This window comes from Mixophyes fleayi, chromosome 6 (assembly GCF_038048845.1).
Source record: "Mixophyes fleayi isolate aMixFle1 chromosome 6, aMixFle1.hap1, whole genome shotgun sequence".
Classification (NCBI taxonomy): Eukaryota; Metazoa; Chordata; class Amphibia; order Anura; family Limnodynastidae; genus Mixophyes; species Mixophyes fleayi.
The window spans coordinates 25,033,543-25,055,523 of NC_134407.1; the positions used below are offsets into that span (position 1 = coordinate 25,033,543).

Below are 21,981 nucleotides of genomic sequence, written 5' to 3' on the forward strand. Positions count from 1 at the left end.
GTGCAAACTTAAACGTATTATGTAGAGGGATTTTTAGAGTTTGCAGTTTAAAGGGAGAGAGGGGACAACAGAGACACAGGGTAGGTGATGTATCAGGGTCAGGCTGTCTGATATTGGGATGGTTGGAGATAACAGCAAGTATTTAGTGGACAGGCAGCTAAGAGGTTAAGCATCTCTGAAATGCTGACTTTTCCATGACTGCTTAACTTGTGGAAAAAACTGAATTGAGGTCAGAGGTTCAGCTCTCAAGAAGTCCTAGAAAAGTCCTGATCCACAGTACAGGTGAGAAGTCCTTGGACCAGTAATCTGGCTGGAATAAATACTTTGAAGAATAGGGGGCATATATATTTACTAGGGCATTTTTGACACAATCATTTTCATTCCTTATCACAATGATAAGGAATGAAAGATGGTGAGTAATTATTAAAAGTGTTCCGCTGGAACAGCAGTCACGATAAATTGCTGTCATGACGAACACCTATCTATCTTCTCTAAGGTAAATATTGCACAGTGGACACCTCTGTGATTGTAACCGAAGTGGAGACAGGGGCAGACCTAGATTTTTTTTTTAGGTGGGGAGGGGGTTAGTGGGGGAGGGGGGGGGAGGTTAGTGGGGGGTGGGGGGTTTAGTGCCTGTACCCTTTTTTAATAATAGCAGTAATGGGTAATGACGATACACTATATACATGTTTTAGTCTTTGATTTTCGTAACTTGTTAAACCAGGCAAAATAGCTGCCCCCATAGTAACCTACGGTAACTGCTTTTGCATTCGAAAACAGTGGGAAAGCAGCAGATATCTCCACCATCTGCCGCAATCCTTAGTTATAAGTAGAGGGGTACTTAAAACTGCGAGAGTAGGAGTTTGTTAAACAGGCCCCTAGGTTATATATATGAAGTGAAGAAGAATTGGAGATGGTGGAAGATAGAATTTTGATATGTTTTTTTCCTTGATAGGATTAGCACAATGGGGACAGCAGACGTGAAGTTGGTGAGATGAATAACATGGATTGAAGTGTGAACATTCTGTGCTGGGGAAAGTGAGAGTGACTGGATGATATGTGACATCATAAGAGTGAACCAAGATCTGGGGAAAGTGAGAGTGACATCATAAGAGTGAACCAAGATCTTGGCGATGCTGTGTAGATGAAAATGGCACAATTTAGTCTGTGGCTATATATAAGCATTGAAACTTGAAACAGATCCAAGTCAGCACTGAATGTGGGTGTTATGATGAAATTATCATCATCATCATCATTTATTTATATAGCGCCACTGATTCAACAGCGCTGTACAGAGAACTCATTCACATCAGTCCCTGCCCCATTGGAGCTTACAGTCTAAATTTCCTAATATACACACACAGAGACAGAGACCGACTAGGGTCAATTTTGTTAGCAGCCAATTAACCTACTAGTATGTTTTTGGAGTGTGGGAGGAAACCGGAGCACCCGGAGGAAACCCACGCAAACACGGGGAGAACATACAAACTCCACACAGATAAGGCCATGGTCGGGAATTGAACCCATGACCTCAGTGCTGTGAGGCAGAAGTGCTAACCACTGAGCCACTGTGCTGCCCATATAATTATAATTTGAAAATGTAGGGATACTAATGTATTAAATGGGGGGAAGAATGGAGTTAACAAGCCACTATGGGGCTAGAAATATCGGGACATGAAATAGTATGGAAGGAGTAAGCTAGACGAAAGTACAACTTTCAGTATTATCATTGTAGGTGTTGTACTGGAAGCCACAGATGCTTCCACTGACTGAGATACATGGACAACAGTAGGGGGGCTAGTTTTTGCATTATTAATATTATAAGCACCATCATACTGTTATATAATTGGGAACATACACAGTTATAAAACAAGACTGAGAGTCAGGAGTTTCATTCCCAACCATGGCCTTATCGGTGTGGAGTTTGTATATTCCCCCCGTGTTTGCATGGGTTTCATCCGGGTGCTCCCACACTCCAAAAACATACTGGTAGGTTATTTGGCTGCTATCAAATTGACCCTTCTCTCTCTCTCTCTCTGTGTGTATGTATGTTAGGGAATTTAGACTGTAAGCTCCAATGGGGCAGGGACTGATGTGAGTTCTCTGTACAGCGCTGTGGCGCTATATAAATAACTGATGATGATGATGACTGGAGTTTTTGCAGGATTTAGAGCTTCTCCCTATATACCAAAGCCCCTGGCCGGTAAAGACGATCGTCTGGCAGGTAGTAATCACCAGAGGTCTCCATCACTTAGCTGACCTGGTATAGTTCCTTTATAACTTGCTTAAGATAACATATTTTAGATAGATGCAAAAATCTTATTAACATCGGGGCGTTACTAAACAGACCCCTGAGTATTAACAGAAAGACGAATGGGCAATTAGTGGAGAGATGTAGTAAAAAATGATTTTAGTGGGTAAAGTAGGTGATTTCCGAAGAGAAACTGACACTGTCATAGACCAATAGGTGGAGGACTTTAGAGGTGAAGAAACATAGTAAGATGGGTTGTAGGTCACCAAGACAGGTAGGAAGAAATTATGTTTTATTTAGTTAAAGGGGTATTGGTGTGTGTTTTAAGGTGGAGGGAATGAACCAGTGGAAACAGATACAAAGGTTATAGCAATATAATTAACACCTATTAAACAGTAGGTCATTTCTACTTATAGTTACAGATAAATGGGTATATTTTTCTAGATGAGTGTGATTCTCTTTATAGACAGGTTTGTGAATCTCATAGAAACAGGGAATGACACATATCATCATTATCATCTTACATCATCATTATTGTTAGTAGATGCAGAGGAGGTAAACTTTCATACATAATGCAGGGCAAGCAAAGGATTTCAGATATAATAGGATGTGAACATTAACAAATATATAATTACAGTTTTAGAAGTTAACTTAAAGGACAAAACTAACTCTCACATAAAAAAAATCCAGAGGAATCTTTTTTTTAATACAGCAATATCCAAAAAAAAGTAAATAATTTTAACCCAAAACTGCCATGTTTTCATAAATAAAAAATATTTTTTTGTTTATAAAGCATAACAAACAATACTAACAGGTCATCCACTGCAGAGTGCTATTATTAATGTGAATCACGGCCAAACCATTCAGACGTTGCTGGCTCACTGAACTACAAAGATGCATTTTCAAGACTCATAAAGAGCTACAGCAGCATTCTGCTTCACACGTTGTGATGAACATAAAAAGAGTCTTAGGGGTATATTTACTAAACTGCGGGTTTGAAAAAGTGGAGATGTTGCCTATAGCAACCAATCAGATTCTAGCTGTCATCTTGTAGACTGTGCTAAATAAATGACAGCTAGAACCTGATTGTTTGCTATAGGCAACATCTTCACTCAAACCTGCGGTTTAGTAAATCTAGCCCTTAGTGTGTTAATAGGATACTAGAGTTTACTTGTATGCTGTGGCATTCTATAAGGAGTAGCAGGAAGAGTTATAAAAGAAATAAAGTTGGGGCCTTGTCTTACAGGGTGTCTGCGTCAGTGAGTTGTGACTTTTCTGTATAGAGAATGGGGCTTCTCACCTAGGGAAATGTCTTACCTTATTATATTATCCAACATAAGTAAAGACCATAGTAAATCACCCACACTTAAGGAATCCGAGCATGGTATCTTTGGCAAGTATCTTAACCGAACACAAGGGTACGAAGGAGTCAAATGCTCAATTTGATCTAATGGAAAGTTTGGGGTCAAGGACCCAGAGCTGACAAGAGTGAAAACCAGAATAGTTAGTTAGCCAGGTCAAAGGTCAAAACCAGATTATTCATAGGGACACTGAAACAACAAGGGTTAACAGACAAATGCAGGAGCAAGACAGTAACAAGCAAGAGAGAAGGAGCTGACAATTGAACCACTGGTGCTGAATGGAGATCTCAGTCTCTGTGTGCTGTCTGGGGTATAACCCCCGCCTGTCATCACAGGACATGCCTCTGGGAACTTAGATGGCAACAGAACTTGACTGCAGGAGAAATCCTTATCTCCATCAGGACGAGCAAGGTTGACGGGAATAAGATGGGCTGACAATAAGGGATGAGGTAGGACAATGGCACAACCGTGAGATCAATATCCCGGCAGCATAAATTAGAGCAGGGTAAGTGTGGGGTTAACAGCAGGACAAGATAACTAGGTAAACAAGATAGATTGCACAGACTGGGACAGGACTATGAGACAAAGGCCCAAGGACTCACAATAGGACAACGATAATCAGATCAATCAGATTTTTAGATTTTTCTTATATAAAAGCCATTCAGGCTTATTAACAACTTTTAATAATAATAATAATAATAATAATAATAATAATAATAATAATAATAATAATAAAAAAACATGTTGTTGTTTAGAAGAGAAGTTTAACCACTTGTCCCATTGTCTTTCCCTCTTTAACATTAGCAATAAACTAACAAAAAAGTATGGTAATGATATATACAAGTCAGGGATAGAGATATTACCCCTTTACCCAATATCAGGACTGGATTTAAACCAGGACAGAGTCATGGTGGGATAGTTGTTCAAGTGTTTGGTGGAAGGAAGAGTGGAGGTAGAGGGACAGCTTGGTAACTGATTGTTTTTTTCTTTGTTAAAATAAACATAATAATAATAATAATAATAATAATAATAACAAAGCTCCCCATTCGGTTTTAGGTCTGGGGCAATTGCCTTGTTTGCTCCCCATCCGTTTTATGGAGGCCCTGCCCAATGTTTTCAGTTTTTCACCCTCTTACCACCTTCTGTGTAATCAAACCTTATTACGTTTTCAACCAATGTATAATATATAATATAGATATTTATTTATCAGAATACGTTTATTACCATTTTTAAAGACAATGGGCCTGATGCCGATTTAGGAGCAAATAAAAAAGGAATAAATTAGCTCTATGGATAAACCATGTTACAATGCAAGGGGAGCTAATTAATTAATTTTTTCGCAAGCACGGAAGGCTGCTTTTTCATGTGGCACACAAATACTTCATAGTGTTATTTGTACACTGAAATTTAAGCTGATCTAAGACATGACCTACCCCAACTATAAATCTGTCCCCACATTTTACATTTACCTTCCCCCCTCCACCGGTTTTGCCAAGGTGCAAATTGCTCTGCTCCTAACTCAGCCTCAGGCCCAATGTCTTCTTTCTTAAACACGTACACATTCCTTGTGCCCAATAATGCTTCTGTAATACAGACTAAAAGCAGCTCCACTGGACTCCACTTAATTCTGGACTCCACTTAATTCTGTTATTGAGTTTGCAGCAGCAGAGTCTGAGCCAATAAACTATGCACGCTATCACAGGAACCTGTCCTTGTCTCACAATACGATCCAAGAATAACAGTAGCACCACCAGTAATGATAAATGTGTACAGTGCGTTTATTCTCCCACACTATAGTGGTAACTTTTCTGTGATAACTTTTTCAAGCCCATCATCATCATCATCATCACCATTTATATAGCGCGACTGATTCCGCAGTGCTGTACAGAGAACTCATTCACATCAGTCCCTGCCCCATTGGAGCTTACAGTCTAAATTCCCTAACATACACACACACACACACACACACAGACAGACACAGACTAGGGTCAATAGCAGCCAATTAACCTACTAGTATGTTTTTGGAGTGTGGGAGGAAACCAGAGCACCTATATATATTTAATATAAGTGGTGAGGGACAGTCATGGGTGCCAGCAGTTGACTGTTTTAAGGTTTCTACAATGAGTAGTTTATCTTTCATATCTACACTATCCACTGTTTCTCCTTATTCCAACTGTACCGCACTACACCATCGATAAGTGCACAGAAATGTCAGTCACCAATGGCTGCTTAATCATTGGTGGCTGAGAATGCTGCTGACTTACCGTAGCCACACCCACTCAGGGGCAAACGCAGGATTTGTAGAGACGGGTTTCCACGCTACACCGCCAGTGGGCGTGACCAGTAGGCGTGGCTATAATTTTAGACAGTGCTTGGCTGCTTTCCAACTCTTCCTATCCACATCATATACACGGGGCAAGCCACCTCAAGCATACAGTGCCCCATGCTGGGAGGGGGTTTACAGACACTAGGAAACCCCCCCTCGGTTTGCCTATGCCACTTTCCTGACCACTACAATTGTTATTCCGCTATAGTATGTATCCATTGTGCCCCATAACTCTTAGATTGTAAACTCATTCAGGCAGGGTCAGCTTTACCTTCTGTTTCATTCATTGTTTTTTACTTAATTGCAATGTGATCTTCTCAGTGTTTAGCACTGAGTAACCTGTTGGTGATTTATAAATAAAATATAATAATAATTATAATTAGCCTCCTATAGAAATATCTGTAGGTGAATGTTTTACTCCACTAATTCTTTCTGGGTAAGGTTTCATAGATGATAGTTCTCTGCCTCCGGTAGCTGCGCTGTGTTTCTGACAGTGATAACCGCCAACACACAGAAAATCCCTTGAAATTATTCTGAGAGATTAATTGCTTCCTCTTACTGGAGACTCACAATGCACCAGCAACCTTCAGTGTGTTTAACGCAGATGGAACCATCTGTGTTAACAACAAGTATAACGTGTACTGTAATATATAACAATAAAAATAAAGCACATATAGAGTTCACACCCACTCAAAAGTAAGAGAGAGTATATAGTGGGTATATATTGAGTATATAGTACAAGTGAGAGTATATCCTTTGCACCAGAGAACATTCTTCTCACTATTTGCTTGTGAAAGGCCATAAAAGAGGAAACTAGTTTACACTGTGCGATCAGTGATTAGGAGTTAAAATTGGGTAAGCTCACTAAAAAATGTGAAACAGAACTGCACATCAAAGGGATCATGGCTCACATCCAATCTCAGAATAAGTTCCCAGTCAAAAATACATAAAAAGAAAAAAAAAATCGGAATGTGATCAATAGGTCAACATTATGGGTGATTAATGTGCTCACTTGGATTCAGATATAACTATCAATTCATCCAATCATCATTGTAAGTCACTTGAAAGGACGTGTGTAATGTGTGCTGCAAATGACCTGTGCAGCTGGTACTCTGAGCAATGGAGCCCAGTGACTGCTAGCTATGCTGGGATGGTGAGCAGGGATACAGTCAGTGTACCAAAACAAGGATACTTTCAAAGTGGATGAAACTAAAGCTTGAATGTCTTCGATAATGAATGTCCATGGTAAAAATGATGCCAAAGGTTCAGCACTAAAAATTGAGATAACCGTCCCCAGGGAGTTGTATGATGTAAAGCTCAGAGAAGTGTCAGGAGATAATGTCTACAGTAGGCTGCAATCGTCGTCAATTCATAACTCAACAGTCTGGTAAACCAGGTGATGGAAATACAAGCAGGAAGTCTGATAGACAGGCTGGAAGCAATGGCCAATCCCATAGTGGGCTACCTTAGGCTGGGTAACTGGCCACCCTTTAAAATGTTCCTAATAGGCTGCTGAGTCGAGTCTTACCCCTATTCCCCTATCTCTACATTCAGCAGACAGAGTAGAAAGCATTAGTGCAGTAATTGTAAGTGATAGAGAGTGCGTTGAAGGGTCTAGAATACAGAATAGCATCGGGAACAACAGTAACACTAGACACCAGTGTTAGCCACACAATAATCTGGGAAACTGCCGTCAGCACACCATGTCAATATAGCGCCAGAGGCATGCCAGGCACCGATGATGATGCCACCTCCTCTAAAACGCCATCATTGTGCTGCCACCTCCTCTAAAACGCCATCATTGTGCCAGAGTGCTGTTTACAAATAGAGGTCAGAAATGATAATGCCGCTGAACAGTGGACCCCGGTACCCACATCCAAAGTCATCCTACACCCAGTCTGCATGCCAGATGCCAAAATGTAAGTGACTTGTACCTCATGACAATTTCTTTAATGTGATAGGTTTTAAGAGCAAACCCTGTATTACCATGTCTGCCCGGAAGTTGAACCAAAGTTGCTGCAGTGTGTGACAACATGTAACTGAATAAGCTCCTCTAAGTATTTAATAAATTAAAATAACGTTATCATTTTAAATAATATTATTGAGTATTATTGCAGGCTTTTGATGAGGCCAATTTCAAACCCCCAAGCAAATGTCAATGGTTAAATCAGTTCTTCTTTTAGCTCAGTCCGTACAAAAGTGTTCTCAGTGTCTCTAATTAAATCTGGAATTCCACCAATTCAACGCCTTTCGTCAGCACACTTACGAAACACGTTGCTCTGTTAGCATTGCAGCCCATTTGAATGTCAGGCTTGCTTTTTATTGGTTAACACATTAGGGATAGGGGCTATAGTTCATTAATGTCTGTTTTAAAAACAGTAAAAAAAATGCACAAAAGAGAGGAGCAGGAGGAGAGACAAAACACTGCACCTGCTCCAGGAACAGCCACTGTAACAAAGAGGACCTGGATTCAGGTGCAGGCAGGATGTATGGCTGATGCATCCATTTAACATGCAGATCAAGCAATATCACAGCTCTCACTTGTAATATCACATGCAAATATACAGATATAAAAGGTTCAGTGGCCAGGATAACGTGGGGATCATTTGAACTTCATGATGAGTGCAGATTGAGATCACTTCATATATTTTATTAAATATATGTTTGACAGTTACACGATCAACATTGACAGTACTATTAGGTCGACAATGGAAATGTAGACAGTATTTAGAGGTTGACAATTTAACAAACCACAAATTTTTACCTAAAAAACAACACATTTAGTACAGTCCAGTAAGAACAAACCTACTTCCACCACTGAAATGCACAATAAATGATTTACTTTGTATTTAAGGAAATATACCCAACTTTAAATGCCATGTGTTTGTTCTTCAAGTAGCACATTCACTGCGATGTCTTTTACAAAACCAAAAAAAAAGTAGATGCAGGTGTTTCTCTGAAAAAACGAATGCAAGCTTCATTCATCTCATTATACCATGAAACCCCATCAAGGAGAATTAAATGCAAAGAGATGAAACAGCTGCACATAATGGTACACACTGTGGTACCGGTTTATGTATAAGACTTGAGACTTGACCCTCTTGCGTTCACTTGCAATAAGTAAATAGAGTGGGTAGTGCCCAAAACATGCTGCCACACCGTTACCGCTGCCATCTTCATACCTAAACAAAGCTAGTGAAAAGATTCTTAATTGGTAACTGGTCTAAGGGGTATATTTGCTAAACTGTGGGTTTGAAAAAGTTGAGATGTTGCCTATAGCAACCAATCAGATTCTAGCTGTCATTTTGTAGAATGTACTAAATAAATGACAGCTAGAACGTGATTGGTTGCTATAGGCAACATCTCCATTTTTCAAACCAGCAGTTTAGTAAATATACCCCTAAGTCTTGATCTTTGATACAAAAATTTACAACCAAACTTTTGAGTTGAGTAATATATCACATAAAGAATGTAACATACCTTTATACAATAGAAGAGGACATTTCCACTGGTAATTATAAACCCCACCTCAATTAGGAGCAGATTAATGTATACCGTCACACAGTGGAGGCAGCCATCTTGTGGCTGAACCAATTTTCATGATAAAGCGTCAGAATCCAGTGACATCACTGCTTCCCAGTGAATTGATTGCATTCCAGTGAATACTTGTGCAGCCAATAAAATGGCTACCTTACTGTGTGTAAGGAACAAGCGCACTTAACACGACAGTTATTATCAAAATATTAAAATGAAATATAATTACAATTAGTAGTTTGTTTCAAGAGCCAAAGAAGTGATGATTATTATTTTGGTAAAATTCTTTATTAGTAAATTGGGTGACAACTTTTAAATAATCTGCAGATGTCTGGTTGGTGAAGAGGTTTAACCTGATATTAAAAGCATCAACTTTTCCATTCCTTGGAACATAACAGTTTCGAAAATTGGGATACTTTAGGCCACACCCCTAACCATTAAAATCAAGCACAATTCATACCACACTGCAACCAAGACAGTCATGCTTCGTCTAGAAATTGGTAGATTCTGCTCTTATTTTATTGTGAAAATCGGGACAATTGGTGGCTATGCTTTTGAATTCAGGAATTCAAGACACCAATAAGTCACGTTATAGTTTAAGGCCCTCCCTCTCCCACCCGAACCCAAAACAGACTGGCCCATTAATACTTTAAACTACAAGTAAAAAAAACATGGAGGCATTTAATTATCACGTGAAAATAATATATGACCGCAGTGCTCTCTCCACTCTTTAATCTAAATTATGTTATCCCATCCCTCAAAAGATAAATATAATTTCTGCACTTCATTGCAAAATTGGGCACACTTGTCCACTTAATACACACTTAGAGAATAATGTTCTCAATCTGTCCAGCTCCTCTCATTGGCCAATTCAAATATTTACGTTCCTCACAGGTTCCAACATCCTGACCGGCAAATCCATGTGCTGGCCATAAAACTAGACACCTTTGTGGCAAGCAAATTATTTTATGTTTGTTTTATGCTTTCTTGAAGTGCTGAAATGCTAGTGTGTCTTCTCCTGTAGAGGAATTGATGAGGAAACAGTTGGGTCACTATTAGATTGTGTTATTCTAATTAGTATATTAGTATTAGCAGTGCAGGAAATTAAGTCCACTTAAATACTGTAGTAATGTACAGTATTTGTAGGCTCCAGGAATAGCAGAATGGAAGCTTCCTACAGCACCTGGTGGTCATAACTTGTACTGCACCATTGTTGTTTAAATGTTCTTGACATTTTAAAGGTAATTCGACCTTTAAATATATGTAACATAAAGGTAATATTTATAATAAATCTATATATTTCTGCTTTTGTTTTATTATTGTGCTCCCAGCAATACAATTTATAAGAGCATATGTGAATCCTAGAAGCAGTTGCCTGGCTGCGGGTGTTTTCAAAATGCTGTACTAGTAAAGAAAGAGCAGCTTGCAGCGATATCACTGCAATATGTGCAATTATTGTGGCAGTAAGTCACAACTCACATGGTCCATTGCAAACAATGATGCAATTGCAGGTATATCCAAAGCAGGAATCTATCACATATACTTGCACTCGTTCATAACCATTTATTTTGTTTGCAAAACATGGGTTTGCTATTAGGCATCAATAAAACTTCAAAATACTCTTTAATGCAGGAGAAACAACTCCCTGTCTCACATATGTAAAACAAATAATGACATTTGTTTAAACACACACAAAAGCATAATATAGGCACATGCAAAGAAGAAAGCACCTAGCAGCATCAGCGGAACATTCGCAAGCAGCCAATTACAAGTGGTTCGCAATTTCTGGCGACCGTCATAATCACCATCTGTTATTACATCTGCCCTTGATCACCCACAAATAATGGACAGGGGTATATGCATCTGTGTGTGCACGTCATATAATATGTTAGAACGCCCTTCCCTATCCTGTCCCACCTCTCCAGTAGCAATGCAGAATCAGACAACTGTGCATAGATGCATATGCGCGTGGCCACTCTTCTGGACATGTGCACAACGATTTCAAGCAAGATAAGCTATGCTAACTGACATAGTACTCACAGCAGCCCACATACGTCTCTCCCCTGTGACATAATCATCAAGCTACCTGTAGCCTGGTTGCATTGGTGACTGAATCATGCACAGAACAAACACCTGCAGAGAAGGCAACACATGATGGAGCAAACAAACAAAACAATATTCCAGGAGGCAAGGCTTCACTGGATCTTCCTGCAAAAAGTTCACACATATCATGTTGTAATGGCAAATATGTGTCAGGCTAGCAAATTAGATGGAACTACTAGCTGGTATTGGCGCTACTGAACAAGGAGGCAGAGTCTAACGCACCCCCGGTATTCACCAGGGAACCCCACAGCAAAGGGTGCGCAGGTCGTGGTTCTCCAAGACAGTTACCAGTGTAGTAGTGGTGCGGGTGGTCAGGACAATCTGGGTCAATTCAACCGGACAATACGGCAACGAGGGTGACCCAAAGGGAAGGTCAATGTAGCCGAGGTCAAACCAGGAGATCAAGCAAACCGAATCAGGATCCAGGAGAATAGTCAAAGTGCAAGCCGGGTCAAACTGGAGATCAAAGGCAGGAAAGTAACACATGGAATGCTGCCACCCTAATGGTGTCAGTCAGGTTTAAATAGTGGTGCCAGACAAGTGATAGGCCGGCAATCAGTGACGTCACCAACCGCCGACAGGAGTCCATAATTAGTGTCCCGTTTCCTAGCAACGGGACGGGCTACTGCGCCTACGCCAGGGAGTGCTCAGATGCCCGGAAGCAGCGTCCCTGTTGCCTAGCAACAGAGCTTCCCCAGCCGGAAGTGACAGGCAGTCGTCCCCGCTCTATGGACGCGATCCTTGTCACTTCCGAACGGGAAAGACGCTGCTTCCCGGTTATCTGAGCGCTCCCTGGAGTAGGAGCAGTAGCGTTTCCCATACTGCTAATATATATGTTTGGGCATTATATATTTATTGGAAGCCACCTGTTTGAAAATGAAATTATTCTTTGATATATTATTGGCTTGTGGGGATTCTATTCACCTTTAAACCCCTAAACATATCAGTAGTCACCAACCCAGCAATTCAGACCCATGTTTTATCTATAAACATATCTCTATGCCTAGATAAAACATGATCACATATATGTCTACGTAAGATCAATGCGGAAATAAAAACAGTCTATTTAGTACGTACTGATCTACTGTGCCATACAAACAACACTGTCATATATTAACATTTTCCAAGTTGATAATACCTATTAATATGTAAGAATTTAAGATGGAAAAGCATTGTTTGAAAACAAAATTCTGGGCAAATATTAGGGCTCATTTATTAACCTTGCAAATTGGCAGAAAACCTTAGCCTCACTTGAGTTGCACCTGATAGATATAAAAACTTGTGATCATTGCTTGCTCTTGACAAATTCTCTTTTGTCCACCAGGGGGAGCTATGCAAAGGACACCCTCACCAGCTCATAATGAATGTGAAGCTCTATTAACAGTCCCCATGCACCAAGCAACATCGGTGGTCCCCAAGCTTCTCTCCTGCCTTGACTGCTCCCATTTTCAAGTCTTACAATTCATTTTAGTTACACTTTTGTTAAAATATTGTGATATATTAAACTAGAATGATGAAAAACAAAATTTCAATTTCAATTACTATTTCTCCTTTAAGATTTTTGCTACATTTTTCATGATAAGTGCAGCATTCTGCAGTGAAATCAAATCTGTCCCCACACGCTGATTGGGAATCACTGGTAGACAGTACGGAACACTAACAAAACATCTGACATTTGCCTAATGAATCATTTAGTTAATTAGGATGAGCAATGTGAATTGTGAATATATGAGTCTGTACATGTCGATTTGCTTCCTTTGTTTCCATGTACTCATTTATGATGTAATATGAATTAGATGTCAACAGAAATGTTACAAGTGCTGATACAAGGCATAGAGGAGAGTAACAATGGGCCTGATTCATTAAGGAAAATTAAGTAAAAAATTGAGTAATGCTTGATAGCTTATTTGTACACTGAAATTTAAAGTTGATATTTGTGTCCTACATGAAAAAACAGCCAGTATTTAACTTACGTACAAAATAGAAAACTAATTTGCACCCCTTGCATTGTAACATGGTTTTGTCCAGGAGACTGAAATAAGGATCCTCTTCATTTAAGATCCTTAATGAATCAGGCCCATGGTTTTGTCCAGGAGACTACTTACTCAATTATTTACTTAACATTCCTTAATGAATCAGACCCAATGGGGCGTATTCAATTGTCGGCGGGATTGCCGAAAATCCCGCGGTCCGCGCACGATTACCGTTATTACGGTAATCGTGCGCGAAAAAAACGTTAATACGGTAATTTACTCGCTGAAATCCAGCAAGAGATTACCGTATTAACGGTATTAGTTTTTCCGCGCTCGAACCCGTGGACAATTGAATACCCCCCAATGTATCTAGAATGGGTAATGAGTACACTCGGGTGTACCTTACACTTACTACTCTCTATGATTAGAGCGGCGGAATAGGGGAGGAAAGGGTGGGCAAACATAGGGTAAGTACAGTGAGAGTCATGTTCATGTAACGGTGACAGAGACATAATGCTACTGACATCCCAAGCAGCTTCGCTCTGATTGGTCAGAGCGTGAACAAAGCAGCTTGGTATAGGGTAGCGGTAGTTACACCCCACGTAGGATAAAACCTGAATGAACTCTACTGATATAAATGTATCAGCCATTTATTTATATAGCGCCACCATTTCTGCAGACTGTACAGAGAAAAATATTTTCGTCAGTCACATAAGTCCCATTGGAGCAGTCCCTAACACAGCCGGAGGAAACCCACGCAAACACAGGGAGAACATACAAACTCTGCACAAATAAGACCATGGTCGGGAATTGAATTTATAAACCCAGTGCTGTGAGGCAGAAGTGCTAATCACTGAGCCACCGTGCTATCCTTGTTGAACTCCCAATGAAATTGCCACTACCAGCCTAGGCTGTGAACACTAGTTATGTTTTTTGGGGCAGGTAATGGAGGATGATTTTTTTTTACATAATTATTTATTTTTAAAACATTTAACTTCAAAACATCAGTCATCATAGTTAAGTTAATGGTAATGACTGCCATGTTTCTGCTGGATGATGATACACTTTGATGTGTTTTAAATGTATCTTCATGCAGCATGTGCACATAGAATCATAAGATACAACATACAGGCATAATTGTGTCATTATTAGGACACACTTTTACACCTGTGCTTTTCTTATATGCAAAATGCATCCACCTCTACATGAGACCCAACATGCGTCATATTTGCATTGATTTGTTATTAGGATTCCCTGTATCCATTTTTTGGTCAAATCAGTTAAAATAAGATTCTGCTGAATACTGAACTGAACCATAATTTGCGTAATAATTGTAAGTGTATAACTAAACAATAAAACGTTATGTATCATGTAACATGGTGACTGAAAGGGAAACAGATCTGCTCATTCAGTGGTTTTGTCAAATGAACAAATCACATTTGTGTGGTCCTTTAAATGACCAGGTTTGTATAGCGCTTTGTCACTGAACAGTATCAAGGATTCAGCTTTGTGGCTTCACCTGCTGGTTACATACAGTGTGGATGAGAGCGGCTGGAGATGCCGGGAAGCATTAGCTTTCGGTAAATAAAAGCAGGTGGGATTGTTACATAATAGGCTATTAGTAGTTTGGCGTATTAATGTGACTAGTCAGTACAATGGTTGTAAGGTGTAAAATATATTGCTGTGGATGGGTCGCTGTAGCAAGTTGTGTGAAGCTTTTAGGTGACTTTAAAGTATTCCAGTTTGTTTTTTGCTGTCATTTTGCATGAAAAGTATAGGAAATCACCAAACCACTACGCACCTCGGGCAAAATGTATTTTTGTCGTAGTTGTAGTGTTAACTGGTGAGAGGAGCGGGTGTGTGAGGGCACAGATCCCTGAGTATGAAACATCCACAATCATTTCCACTTACTGGTATATACATATATTTATTTTATAGACATGGGAGGCTGGAACCATTGGGGTCTGGTGCTAGGGCTGCACGCACAGTAACAGTGGCCTAGGTGGACCAAACATAAGACATATGATCTTACCAGGGTTCCTGGTAGGAAGTGTGAAGTGCACACTAAAAGTCTTCCCCAACATAACAATATATTGAGCACTGAAGTTCTTGAACTTTACATGTATATTCTGTGAATTTTAAACAAAGATGTGTGTCTATTGCATTGTATCCTTTATTTATATAGTATCCTTTATTTTATATATCTCTCCCCCCTACGCTCTATACTCAATGCAGCTGCGAGACTCATCTTCCTCTCACGCCGCTCCTCCTCTGCCTCCCCTCTCTGTCTTGCCTTACACTGGCTCCCCTTCCCCTTCAGAATCCTTTTCAAACTCCTGACCACCACTTACAAGGCTCTCTCCAACTCTACTGCCCCTTATATCTCTAACCTCCTCTCCATTCACACTCCCGCCCGCTCCCTGCGCTCGGCCAATGATCGCCGCCTCTCCTCCACTCTGATCACCTCTTCCCACTCCAGAATCCAAGACTTCTCCCATGCAGCCCCCCTTCACTGGAACGACCTCCCTCGCTCCATCCGTCTCTCACCCAATCTGTGCCCCTTCAAGCGAGCACTTAAAACTCACCTGTTCCTCAAGGCCTACCAACCATCCACTTAGCCTCTCATCTCCTCTGTTTCTCCCCTGGCCCCTTTTTTTCTCCCCCCTTTGCTTCACTGGCTCCCTTCTGTGCCTGATTTGTTTACCCTCCCTTAGGATGTAAGCTTGTATGAGCAGGGCCCCCCCTTCCTTTCTGTCTCCATACCTGTTCTTCCGCTCCGTCTCTACTGTATTTGCCTGCCTGGAGTTTCTGGAGAACTGGTACTTTGCGTTTATTGTTCTGTACTGTTTTACCCTGTATAGTCTACTGTTCGTACTGTGTACGGCGCTGCGGAAACCTTGTGGCGCCTTACAAATAAACGATAATAATAATAATAATAATATATCCTATATATAAAAATCATTGGTCTGTTTGTCTGTCTGGTTATGCATTCGGACACCCCTGCACCGATTGGGATGACACCAACGCGAGGTGGTCCAGTTGGATCCTGGCCAGGTTTTAGGGAGGTTAGGGTCCCGATTGGACCTCTTGTTGGTGTACGCTGGGTAGAACTTTGACCCAGGGGATGCCTGTTCTGAGCTGTCCACTGGATGGATTTAGACGAAAACTTCACAGACTGGTAACATTGGATCCCAAAAGACATACTTAGGGGGTTGAGGCCCCGTTCAGACCTCCCGTTGGTGTACTCTGGGCAGAACTTTGACTTGCGGAGCCTGTTCTGGGCTTCCACTGGATGGATTTGGAACACATTTAATATAAAAACAAAAACTATATTGTGCAGCCAGCTCATGGGTGTGTTAGAAAAGCTGCTTAGCTGCTAATTAATTTAAAAGGCTGACAGTTACATTCAACTCCCTGATAACTTAATAACTTGAAGATTCAAACCCAGGCAATATTATAGTATGAATTTTGGACTGTAGCAGGAAGCCAGGTTACCTGTGGGAGGAGACACGGGGAGAAGCGTGCAGATTACACACAAATGGTGCCCTGGTTGGAACAAATACTGTGAGGCAGCAATGCTAACCACTGTGCCTTCCATTTTCTTCCACCAATTTATGAATGGTTGGAGACAATTCTATAACATAAAAAACAATATTACTTTTTCAGTTAAATGTTGCATGAGAGTAAAAGTATAGTACGCGATGTATCCATAGCCTAATAAATTGAATTACAGTTGATTGGTTTGCTGGTATTATGTCAACTTTTCTATTGTTACTTATTATATATGAAGCTGTTTCTAGGTCAATATAGGAATTAAATGGAACAACTATTATTGGCATTTCCATACCGTGTGCTCCATATAAAATGATGAATGTCGCTGTCATCTAGTAAGTAGGTTACGTGGTTTTGTACTTATGTAAATATGTATCTATTTTTTTATAAACATTTATTTCTCAATATGTCCATTATTTACATAAGAACATGTATGCTCCAGCAGAATGCCTTTACACTATCCATTCCCAGCCAAATTGCTGCTATTTACTTAAATGCACTGGTGCCAGGTTTTGTCTTTTCAAGTGTACCCCTTGTCTACACATAGTGGTGGCAGATATTTTGTGGCTGAACTAATTTTCATTTGAATGCCGCCTATCACTTGGAACTAGTGACATGACTGAGCCAGGAACATGGCATTATAGCATGTACGGCACTGTGAGAGAGCCACATGGAGCATCCACAGAGCTGACGCACGTCCCAAGTTCTCCCTTCACTGCTGTTACTACAGGGAGTTCTGGATAACACGATTATCTGGCGGGAGAGCGCAGTGTTCCAAGACGCCCATGTGACACTAGCCTTATGGTTGAATAACAACATTTTGACTGCATGTTCATGGGCGGTCCAACAGTCTTCTGCTGTGCCTAATTTTTAGTCTGGTAGATGGGAAAGAGATGACGGCAACCTGGGTAGGGATCAAGGCCTTATTTGCGTAGAGTTTGTATGTTTTCCCCATATTTGCCTGGGATTCCTCCAGGTGCTCCAGTTTCCTCCCACACTCCAAAACATATTGGTAGGTTAATTGGCTGCTGATAAAATTAACCTGTGTGTATGTTAATTTAGACTGTAAGCTCCAATGGGGCAGGGACTGATGTGAATGAAAAATAATTGTCTGATCCCTAAAACAAAAGTGCTGCTAATGTGCACAGGCATCAATACCTGGAAAAAAGCAGACGCAAAAGAAATAGACTTCTTCTTTTTCGCAAATTTGTTCAGTGTTGTGCACATACAGGGATGTTCTCTTAGGTATCAGTGATACCCTTTGTGTCTATCAGGAAGTATGGGATCTAACAGGAAGTATGGGGTCTAACAGGATGTATGGGATATAACAGGATGTATGGGATATAACAGGATGTATGGGATATAACAGGAAGTATGGGGTCTAACAGGATGTATGGGGTCTAACAGGATGTATGGGATCTAACAGGATGTATGGGGTCTAACAGGAAGTATGGGGTCTAACAGGATGTATGGGATATAACAGGAAGTATGGGGTCTAACAGGATGTATGGGATCTAACAGGATGTATGGGGTCTAACAGGAAGTATGGGGTCTAACAGGATGTATGGGATCTAACAGGATGTATGGGGTCTAACAGGATGTATGGGATCTAACAGGATGTATGGGATCTAACAGGATGTATGGGATCTAACAGGAAGTATGTGGTCTAACAGGAAGTATGGGATCTAACAGGAAGTATGTGGTCTAACAGGAAGTATGGGGTCTAACAGGATGTATGGGGTCTAACAGGATGTATGGGATCTAACAGGATGTATGGGGTAAAACAAGAAGTTTGGGGTCTATCAGGAAAATATGGAATCTAACAGGATGTATGGGATCTAACAGGATATATGGGATCTAACAGGATGTATGGGGTCTATCAGGAAGTATGAGGTCTAACATGAAGTATGGGGTCTAATTGGATGTATGGGGTCTATCAGGAAGTATAAGGTCTAACATGAAGTATGGGATCTAACAGGATGTATGGGGTCTATCAGGAAGTATGGGATCTAACAGGATGTATGGGATCTAACAGGAAGTATGGGGTCTATCAGGATGTATGGGATCTAACAGGATGGATAGGATCTAACAGGAAGTATGTGGTCTAACAGGATGTATGGGATCTAACAGGATGTATGGGATCTAACAGGATGTATGGGATCTAACAGGCAGTATGTGATCTAACAGAATGTATGGGATGTAACAGAATGTATGGGATCTAACAGGATGTATGGGATGTAACAGGATGTATGGGATCTAACTGGAAGTATGGGGTCTATCAGGAAGTATGGGGTCTAATCGGATGTATGGGGTCTATCAGGAAGTATGAGGTCTAACATGAAGTATGGGGTCTAATTGGATGTATGGGGTCTATCAGGAAGTATAAGGTCTAACATGAAGTATGGGATCTAACAGGATGTATGGGGTCTATCAGGAAGTATGGGATCTAACAGGATGTATGGGATCTAACAGGAAGTATGGGGTCTATCAGGATGTATGGGATCTAACAGGATGGATAGGATCTAACAGGAAGTATGTGGTCTAACAGGATGTATGGGATCTAACAGGATGTATGGGATCTAACAGGATGTATGGGATCTAACAGGCAGTATGTGATCTAACAGAATGTATGGGATGTAACAGAATGTATGGGATCTAACAGGATGTATGGGATGTAACAGGATGTATGGGATCTAACTGGAAGTATGGGGTCTATCAGGAAGTATGGGGTCTAATCGGATGTATGGGGTCTATCAGGAAGTATGAGGTCTAACATGAAGTATGGGGTCTAATCGGATGTATGGGGTCTATCAGGAAGTATAAGGTCTAACATGAAGTATGGGATCTAACAGGATGTATGGGGTCTATCAGGAAGTATGGGATCTAACAGGATGTATGGGATCTAACAGGATGTATGGGATCTAACAGGAAGTATGGGGTCTATCAGGATGTATGGGATCTAACAGGATGTATAGAATCTAACAGGAAGTATGTGGTCTAACAGGATGTATGGGATCTAACAGGATGTATGGGATCTAACAGGATGTATGGGATCTAACAGGATGTATGGGATCTAACAGGAAGTATGGGGTCTATCAGGAAGTATGTGGTCTAACAGGATGTATGGGATATTACAGGATGTATGGGATCTAACAGGATGTATGGGATCTAAACGGAAGTATGGGGTCTAACAGGAAGTATGGGGTAAAACAGGAAGTATGTGGTCTAACAGGATGTATGGGGTAAAACAGGATGTATGTGGTCTAACAGGATGTATGGGGTAAAACAGGATGTATGTGGTCTAACAGGATGTATGGGGTAAAACAGGAAGTATGGGATCTAATAGGATCTTTGGGATCTAACAGGATGTATGGGATCTAACAGGATATATGGGATATAACAGGATGTATGGGATATAACAGGATGTATAGGATATAACAGGATGTATTGCATATAACAGGATGTATGGGATCTAACAGGAAGTATGTGGTCTAACAGGATGTATGGGATATAACAGGATGTATGGGATATAACAGGATGTATGGGATATAACAGGATGTATGGGATATAACAGGAAGTATGGGGTCTAATAGGATGTATGGGGTCTAACATGAAGTACAGGGTCTAACAGGAAATATGGAATGGATTTTATGACCAGAGTAAACTTCATATCCCATGGATTGTTCATTTCAATATTATGAAATAAAAAATAGACACCAGTTTCCTGATACATACATTCTACCTGTCCAAACATTCTGTTTAGCTTCCAGTGTCAGGACAAGGATTCTGCCATGCAATTAACTTTCATGCAAGCTTATGTAGCTGTGCTGCCTCTGAGCATGTAAACTCTATCTCCTGATTAATTGGACATTGACACATGTAAAGCTGCACAAATCACCTGTGCGGGGAGTAATCATCTTAGGGCTATAACAGGCTTCTCATGTCAACCCTGGAAGCTGCACTGATTGAACACAACTGCATCAGTTTCCTCTTGCATATAAAATATTGGTACTTATGTCAGCTATGTTCATGGTACTGCATTTGCCCAGGATAATGTTGTTCATAGAGTTAGTGTGTGGGGGAGGGGGGTTCTTTACAAAGGACTGAGACAAATTTAGAAAGGAAGAAAAAACTTCCAAACATTTGACAGCTCGTAGCAATTTACCAGGACACAGTGTGCAGCTATTGGCAAGAGATCTACGATTTCTACCCACTAATGAAGAGCCTTTATTAAATTCACCCTCAAGAGCTATGTGTTTCATCAGGAACTCTTATTACACTTTTTTATAACAGAAGTTTAGCTAATACATCTGAGCAGACACCTGTTTCTTTGGCCTTTTCTGTCTATTTAAGCACTAGAGGATGTACAACTTGATCCAAAACTGCCCCGCAGATTACTCAGTGCACAATCATCAGTCTGTGTCAGCATTTCCATGACAACATATTGTTATATTTCTTCCTGAGTTTTTTCATCTATCACTGACTTCTACAATAATAAGATTCCGCTGATAGCTGATATATGCCTGCGGTATGAGCAAAAGATTTGTTTTAAAGTCTAGAATATTATTAAATTTAGCCAGCCTGCTGCCTGGGATGCTGATGCTTCACGTGTAGGGCAATTACACTCTTATTTGACTGAAGAATGATACGTTAAGAAAATTATAGCTAGAGAAAGCAGCAATGACACTGGGAAGAAATTTATCTGTTTCAGTTTCACAATTGGTACAGCCATATCTTGTTTGCAACTACTGAAGGACTATTATGCTAAACAATGTATTGCAGATATATTTATTTATCATTCCTTATTTATATAATTTAGAGAAATCATCAGTCATTGCCAAAATAGAGCTTAAAATCTCATTTTCATACCACAGGCACACA

General features: G+C 40.4%; 1 protein-coding gene across 1 annotated transcript in view; it reads right to left on the bottom strand.

Moving 5' to 3' along the window:
- Window positions 1-21,981, bottom strand: part of STK32C (serine/threonine kinase 32C) — a 239,376-nt gene that overhangs the window by 197,586 nt on the left and 19,809 nt on the right. The window lies entirely within an intron of this gene.